The following is a 9,054-nucleotide window of genomic DNA, read 5'->3' as shown; positions in this document are numbered from 1 at the left end:
TGTTTTAAATATGACTGAACCAAATGTTCTACATAAATTTGAATTCAAATCCTGAAGCCTGTCTCTGTGCGATCTCACAAGTGAGTGAGGATAGAAGCTACATCAAGAAAATTTGGAGTGGAACAAGAAATAGAAGTGGTGATTCAGTAGGATCCATTTTAAGAGATCCAGGCCACAGTAATCTGAAGACAGGCATCATCCTGTAAGAAGCTGCATCCCTCTGGAAAAAAAAAAAACTAAAGTAGATATTTATTCTATTTTTCCCCTCAAAACATTTACTGGACTTTAAAGAAAGCATTCACACAAATGCACTTACTGGATGCCATGTTAACAGTTACTTGCCATGTGCTTTAGCAGCCCCATATTTTTTGTTGTAGAAACTACATAATGGGCTATCTTTACTTCCCTTGAATCCTGCTCAAGTCCTATATTATATCTTGCAAATGGCTGCTCTGCAAAGGTGGATGAATTTATTCTGATGTTTCAGAAAACTTCTATTGAAGACTGATGTCAAAGCAAACCACCATTTAAAAATTTCATAGGGATAGAAATTTACAAAGCAGCTAATGACAAGCCTAAAAATAACCTATTTTTTTGCAACATCAATCTTGTTAATGAACCAAAAGAATGAAATATTCCTCTATCAGTTGTTTCCAAGAAGCAGGGAGAAAGATGTTAACCAACTCCAGTACCAAAAAGAATATTAAAACATTTCAACATCCACACTGTTTTCCCCTTAATTAACAAGGCTGCAAATGGCTTTTATGGAGCAGTTACGTTCTGGACATTTCTCTCTATACTTTTGGTTAGTAGCACAACATGGCTAGTCTGTCCTTCTGCTCTACTTGACCCCTGAGGAGAGCAGAAAGTGCACTTTATAAACCAGGGGACACACACCACAGACTGTGGGGCTGGGAATCCCTTATATTATGGCTCCATTGTCCCAGTGCAGACCCTTCTTTGAAAATGATATTTTAAAATGAAATTGTATAGCTCATATATAGACATGATAAAAGGCCTCTAGATCAGGACCAATTCTCATCAAAGTATCAGGGCCCTTCCTTATTCAGTAAAGGCACTTAATAGTGGCACTGATGGGAAGTGGAAAGGAAAAACCTGGTTATTAGATATTTTTAACACTCCATGAGAAGGCCTGGTCACTGAACATTAAACATTTCTCTGTTCCTTAAGCAGCAAGGAAAAACCATGAACACAACAAAGGATGACTTAGCCAACCCCACCACCTGGCAAGACACCCAAGGTGATTTTCCCAGTTGCACTGTTGCAGAAGTCAGTCTGAAGAATTTGTACCTTCTCATTATGTATAGCATTGTCTTCCCGGTGGGCTTCCTGGGAAATGTCATTGTGATTTGTGTTTACAGCTTCAAGATGAGGCCTTGGAAGAGCAGCACCATAATCATGCTGAACCTGGCACTCACAGACCTGCTCTACCTCACCAGCCTTCCCTTCCTGATACACCACTATGCCAGTGGGGAGCACTGGATCTTTGGTGAATTCATGTGCAAGTCTATTCGCTCCAGCTCCCACTTCAACTTATACAGCAGCATCCTCTTCCTCACCTGCTTCAGCACCTTCTTCTATGTGGTGATTGTCCACCCTGTGAAGTTCTTCCACATCCAGAGGTAGCAGTGGACAGCGGTGGTTTGTGCAGCCATTTGGGTGATCTCACTGGCAGCTGTCAGCCCTGTCGCTTCTTGATCTCCTCAGAAGAGTCACAAAACAGATCCTTATGCCTCCACCTTAACAGCTCTGAAAACATGGGCACAGTCAGGTGGTATAACTGGCTGCTGACCACCCTGGCTTTCTTGACCTTGCTGATGGTGACTCTGTGGTATGTACTCATTATTTGCACCTTGGCTACCAGGCCCCGCATGTGGGCTTGCTACAGACAAAAGGCTCACAGACTCACTATCGTCCTCTTGGTGGTCTTCTGTGTGTGCTCTTCCACATCTTCTGGTGGCTTGGTTTGAACTACGGCTGTGTCCAGTCAGCTGTCACATGGAGAAGCAAATCCACTCCACCTGCATCATCTCTCAGCCACTAACTGCACTCAATACATGTGTCAACCTACTACTTTAATTTGTGATTGGAGGTAACTTTCAGCAGGCCATGCTCTCTCTTTCAAGGTGTAAGTGGAGCAAATATGTCCAGCAGCCTAGGAGTAACAATTACATGACCAAGTCAGAAATTACATTAAAGTTATGAAGGAATCTCTTGAAGAGAATCCCAGCAAACCCAGGATGGCTTTGGTGCTGTAAACTCCTGCAAAGGCAGGTGTGTTCATATGGTAGCAAGGATTATAACCAGCTTTGACCTCTCCCTGCAGTAGAGCACTTGTCAGAAAGATGTCTCAGAAACAGGTTTATATATACTTCTCTTAGCAACCAAAGAAAGAGGAGTGAAAAGATTTTTAGTCACCTCAAAGGTGACATGTAAACTCACCCAACCAGACTGTTTCCAAAGACATTTGAGAAGCACAGGGTTCTCTCACTCCAGGCTTTGTGGTTGATTACAGAAACCCGAAGAGTTTAGTCTGGACATGAGAACAACTTCCATTGATTTCAGTGTTGCCAGTGATGCAGTGCTCTGTTTATTACCGCCTGAGCAAAACACAGAAGGTATTGTCACAGTTACTGAAACCACCAAATTACATACTTAGAAAGCACCTATATAAATCAGATGTTTTCAGATTAGATGGACCTGATGAACTTCAGCATAGGGCACTGAGGAACTGAACGGTGAAATCTCAGAGCTGGCCTACGGGAAGATGAGAGGAGTATCAGAGGAGGACATACATGGTGAATACAAGGAGAGATATGTATATGCAAGGACATTATGTAAGTGTGTGTATATATATATGGGAAAAATGGAGGAACAATTAACAGTCACGCTGGTGTCCATCTCAGTAAAATAGAAAGAAACAGATGATAAGTCTACAGAAGATGAATACAGGTGAGTACCAGCCAGTATGGATCTAATATCAGCTATGTAATACAATCCCAGGTCATTCTGATTTCGTACTACAACAAATTAACAGGCTTGTAAGTGAAGGAAAAGATGATGTCATATATCTTGACTCCAGAAATTTTGACACTGTCTGAGATGACACATCTGATATGATGTGTGTAAGCTAAGGAAACAGTCTGGAGGAAACCATTTTTGCTGGTTACATAGTTGTGCTTGGAGTGGACATATTAGTGATTTACTATCAGAGCAGGGGGAGCCACTGAGTGGGGATTTGACCAGTCTGTCCTGGGTTTAGGGATATTTAGTGTTTTCATTAACAAATTGGATGATGAATTAAATAAAGTCTGGTTATTATATTTGCAGATGATATGAGGCTGAAAGGACAAAATTGACAAATTGCAACTATGATCTGAAAAACACAGGATGCTACTAGATAGTGACAGGTGCAAAGTTCTATGTTCAAGTAGAATAATGAACTGTGCAAACACTAAAGGAGAAAAAAAAATATTTAGATAGCAGTTCAACAGAGAAAGATCTGTGGTTACTGTGAATCACAGGCTGGAATGAAGCCAGCAGTTTCAGTGGGCTGATAGTGTCTGTCGTAGCAAAAAGGGCAGATGCAATGCTGTGATGTATACATAAGAATATCATGTGCGAGATCTGTGTAGCAGCCCTTACAGCCTTTGCAGAGTTGTTACCCTCCCAGCTGGAGCACTGTGTCCAGCCTTGGAGGCTGCCCTTCAGGAAAGACACAGATGAGAGTAGCATAGTAAGAGCACTCAGCAGAATGTCCTAAAATGAAGGAAATGGACAGAAAACCAAATGGTTTTCAAGCCCCTCAAGGGTGGGTATCAGGAGGGACTTTCTCTCAGGGCAGGTGATGAAGCCCTGGTAAGGACAAGAGGTCACTCAACTGCCACGTGTCTCTAGGAGCAGGGTAGCCAGGCACTGGGCCAGAGGAACTGCCTGACCTCTGGAAGGGCCATTTTGGCCAAGAGGCTCTGCGATTAGCCGTACATTGCCAGTAACGTCTGTGCTAGCAAAGCAAGCAGTGCCTGGGAGCATTGCCGACACCAGAGCTCATCCCACCATGCTGCCATGGCTCTCGGGAGCCTTGGGCAGACAGCTGGCCTGCAGCAACCAGTGTGCTGCCAGCAAAGACTGGGCACCTGCCACGGGCTAGTACTGCACCCCAGTGCACACAGGCCCCTAAGTAGGACAAACGATGACACCATAGTGTTTAAGACACCATGTGGATATTTAGAATATATTTATTTGGTAAAGGCTCAACCATCAGATTCCTCTTTCAGAAGCAGTGCCACAGGCCTTTTGACAGGTTTTCTATTTTAGATTGTCATCTTCTGTATTGTTCTCAAAGTCTCAATTTTACAGGTTGCCACTAGATGGTGATCAATCATGGTCAAGCTACCAGGTTTCACCTATGCATGGTTGATTCAAATCCACAAGTTACACAAATACACAAGACAATTCACATGAAATAAATCTTTTCTGATGTAGATTCATAACATTTCAGCTCTTCAACATGGGCAAAAAGTACAAACACTGCACAAATTGTCTTCCTCTTCCACATAAGTGAAAGCACAAGATGTGTCTATGACTTACACATACATATCTGAAGGAGTGGATTAAAAATGATCTTTTTGCCTGTATCAGAGCATTTTTAATTCTTGTTCTCTGAAGCTCTTCCTTCTTAAACCCAAACTGAGCTTATCACACATGAGCAGATCTTCAATGCAACTGCACATACAATATAAAATGGAGCAGCTAAAGGTAAAAAATGTGAAATAGAAGTGTTCAAGGCTTTCGATCTCTAACAGCAAAAGTAACAGTCCCACAGTTTCCATGACCTGGAGAGGGGTTACCCTTTTGCTTCCTCCCCTTCTCTTTCCTTAACATAGCTGTTGTTTGGTTGCCTTTTTCCTGTCTCATCTGCTCATCAGCCACCTCTTCATTTAGTTTGGACTATACTACCTCATTTTAAAGTGCTGAAGTAGATTAAGGAATGCTCCTGGCAGCCATAGTTCTCTGGTGGGGCAATAAGCTTCAGGAGAAGGGCAGTCATATCTTCCAGTAGCATGGTTGAGTCTGGAAAAGGTGAAAAGCAAAACCTCAACACGTGCATTTTTAAAGCATTCAAAGACTCTTCAGGTGCTCTGCAGGACTGAGAGATCATTATCTTGTGTGACATTCTTTTTGCTTACTGTGAAGGGTGACATCTCGATAGCTTCCATTTTTAGCAGCTGTTAAGTTTACTGCTGAAACAAGCCTAAGTGCTTCAATTGCAGTAAACAGGAGACACTTTCCAAGCTCTGTACACAGTGTGACAACACAGCTACATAAATTACTACACTATTGCCAGCTAATTCACAACATAGTTATGCTCCAGTAACCAGGCTTCTATCAAAAGTCTCCTATAGGTTTGTCTGCAACGACAGTCATGTCACCTCAGGTACCTACCAGCAAGTTGCTCTCTGCTTGGGACCACAGAGGGACGAAGAGCATAACTTTCAAGGTAAACCTCTGAGGGGGATGCCAACTCTGATGATACTAAAGATTAAATTTTGAAAGTGCCAACTGCTTTTGTAGACATGTTGAACCATATTCTTCACAGTGACTCATGTACTGTCACAGATTGCAGCAGAGCTATTTTCTATCCTTAATTGTCCAGGAAGGCAATCAGCAACTTTTTTCCTTTTTTCCCCAAATCATGTGTTCCCATAAGAAATGAAAACAAAAGGCCCTCCTTGTACTCAAACCTCCCAGAGAGCAAAAATACTGACTGTAATGTTCTCCATTAAAATAATTATTTATTTTTTTTTTAATCGCAAAATCTGTCCTAATCCAGCTGCATCTAGCTGCCTTCCAAGCAATTCCGTGTCATACTGAACACCTAAGCAGAGAGTGTGAAGCAGACTGCATGTAACACCAAACTGAATAGCTTGGTAAACATCTAGTAGAGAGAAAGGCTAAAATAGCTTGAGAATGGTCTACTCTCACAAGGTCTGTGTAGGATATTGACAGGAGACAAGTCTGCAATTTTATCCCAATGTAATGGTATGTGCAGTTTGGATGCTGCTGCATTAGCTGTACAGTGCAACTCTACGGTAGTGACCCACCACATGAAGTGGAGGGTAGTGCCAGGCTCACCACCGAGCCATTTAGACCTCAGATAAATGTTGTCATTTCACTGATAAGGCTAAGTGAGAAGAATAAATTTTGAATGACTGCTTCCATCTGTCTATATTTTCTACTCTGAAAATGCAGGTTGAGTGAACCTAAACTTTAAAGTAGCAAACAACAAATGAACACATTGCTATTCAACTCCTACCAGCCCCAAACTGTATTTGCCTTTCCCTGCCAGCAGAAAAGGAGAAGAGATTTAAAGGAAAATACTTTGTGTGTTCCCTTAAAGCTCCCTTATGTTTTGTGACAGTAGAGAAGGTGCCAGCTGATGTCACGTCAATGTAAAGGCCATGTAATTAAGTCTAGGAGGGAAAAAAAAAAGTTTACTCTAAAGAAAATGTATTTCAAAGCCTGTTTTCTGAATAGCAGCTGAAAAAGAGCACTACTTTTGACTAAGGTGTCTTGCTGACTTGATGCCCTAGACTACTGGGTGCTGTTCTGGAGAGCAGAGTGAGTTGGATGCCTAAAGCAGGAGAAAAAAATACATTCTTGCTTTAGTCAGAGCTGTACTTTTGGGCCCAGAAGGAGAAAAAGTAAAGTTGGTAAACACTGAGCTATGTGTCTTTCCAAAATAAAATTTAAAGATCAAATGTTGTTTTTTTAAAACACACAGAGGGAACATGATTTTTCAGGGCTGCTGCAGGCAATATAATGCAGAGTATGTTCAATTCATCATTGCTAGAAGCTTAAAAGGCATTCGAATTAAAAAGTATTTTATCTTCTAGGATCTCTCCTCTGTTTCTTTGCTCCCCAAAATGGTTGATACCACTGATTTCTAAATCAAAAGAGAGGCACTTTCCTGGAAGCTATAGTATCAGTGATGGTCTCCACTTCTACAAGGAAAACAAAGTTCTGAGCTTCTGGTTTTTTTTAAAAGAAGAGAAATATGTGTTTTCCAAATTACTTTATGGATTTCCTCTTACTTTATAAAATATTGAAAGAAGATAAGGCAAAGAAGAAAGAAATACAACTTTGTGCACAGACAGACAATGTCATACTGAATCCTAATAAAGCAAGGTAGAAGGTATAGTTCCTGGAGACATCTTCCTTCACGTGTTTTCATTAAATATGGTTGTATTTCCAGCATGCTCCCTGCTACCCAAGCTAGCAAAACCTTATCCCAGGTTACTTGGTCCTTCCCTCTCCCTTCACTGCATCCAGTCTGTGGCTCAAGACCCACCAGCTTTTTGAAAAAATTACTAAGAAACTCAGTTTGTCCCTTCTAATGGTTCTGCTAAAATCTCTGCGGTTCTTGTTTGCCCTGATCAGCACAGGCTACTTGGCATGATCCCAGGGCATTTTCAAGACAATTCCCATGTGTCTAGCAGAATCCATTTTTTGTTGATGGATCTGTGACAAGGTATTTTGGTATTACCCAATTACAGTTATCTGTGGTATTCTCACCTCTCTCCTCCAATTTTTAAGGACTTTCATCGTGCCAGCCACTGTGTGAAGTGATGCCCTGGACCTGCGGCTGACAGGGCTAGAAAACACCTTCTCAGGGAGTGCCTCAAAGAGCACCCAAGGTCAAGCCTCCTGCTCTGCTCTTGTTACAGATCAGTTAAACTGGTCAAAAAGGAGGTGATTTGGCACAAAGTGGGAGAAGCATTATGGGTGGATTTATTTCCAGAACCAAATGATCCCAAAGGAGCAATTTTCCACTGAGTGAGCCAGGCTGGCCCAGTCACTTATGGCCTCAGCAGTAATGAGGAAGACCTAGCAGACAGTGGCATACAAATGCACACTGCAAAAATTTCAAGCTATAAATCTTTTTGAAAATTCCCTTTACCCTTCGCTTCATGATGCTTTTTATCAACAGGAAGTTATTTTAACAGACAAGGCAGCAGCACCTGCCTACAGGACTTTCCTCACACTTACCCTTCTGCTAGTAAGCTGCTCTGAGATATTTATATATCATCCCTATTTTACAGGTGATGAAACTGAGGCACAGTGGAGTTAAGTGACTTGCCTCTGGTCACAAAGCAAATTAGCAGCCAAGCAGAGAAGAGATCAGTTCCCAGCCCAGAGCTTTTACAAAGTGCATTTTAGGCTTAGGGTAAGATTTTCAAAGGAGTCTTGATTGCTCAGCTGTGGCACTTCAGTAATAAAAGTTGAGTTAGAGCAGTCTTTGCACTACTCAGGCCCTGGTTCACTCCCAGTGTTGTACTCTGCAACAGTGGAAGGGGCACTTCTGTTTTCCTTCAGAGATGGTTTTGGGGGACCAGCTCTTTATCACCAAAGTTATTTGGCTACCACTGTGTGTGATCTCAAACTAGAGAGAAATTAGCTGGTTTTATCCCATTTACAGGTCTGTATGAAGTATTTGTTAATTTGCAGGTTAACAAGAAATGTTAGCAGCATATAGGGAAACCTTTCAGGCCGAAATGTGCGCACTGCACCACAGGTCAGGAAGTTGTTTGCTGTGGGATGCAAAGGTCAAAAATAGGTTCCATAACTAGCGTGCTGCCTTCACCCAAGGGGCAGGGTACCACTGCTCACCATGTACATATGCCAATGCTGGGAGAGTGCATGTGTTCAGCTAACATGCCTCAGAGCCGAGGCCAGGCCCCTTCCCAGCACATCCTAATTCAGATCCAGCAGCCCAGGTTCTGCCTTCAGATACTGCTGTCAACACTTTCCTTCTACTGGCAGCAGGGAAAATGGAGTTAAGATGCAGATTTATCATACATCTTCTAAATTTCCATCCTCACTTTGACTCAACATGATTAATATAGCTATACTTACTTATCAGAGCTAAATATTTGGCCAACAAACACCAGTGAAAATCTAAAACTGTCCCTCTACCAGAACAAAATCCTAGCAAACATAGTCCCTACCCTTTTTCCCAGAATGAAAACCTGA

The 9,054-nt window shown here is 42.0% G+C and overlaps 1 pseudogene; it reads left to right on the top strand.

Annotated features, from left to right (window-relative positions):
- The first annotated feature begins 1,206 nt into the window (after positions 1 to 1,206).
- LOC113483998 lies at positions 1,207 to 2,226 on the top strand (annotated as a pseudogene).
- Positions 2,227 to 9,054: the final 6,828 nt, after the last annotated feature.

The sequence above is a fragment of the Athene cunicularia genome (genome assembly GCF_003259725.1).
Source record: "Athene cunicularia isolate RWA chromosome 1 unlocalized genomic scaffold, athCun1 chr1_part1, whole genome shotgun sequence".
NCBI lineage: Eukaryota > Metazoa > Chordata > Aves > Strigiformes > Strigidae > Athene > Athene cunicularia.
The sequence above is the reverse complement of the archived record's forward strand: the minus strand, read 5'-3'. Positions and strand labels throughout refer to the sequence as shown.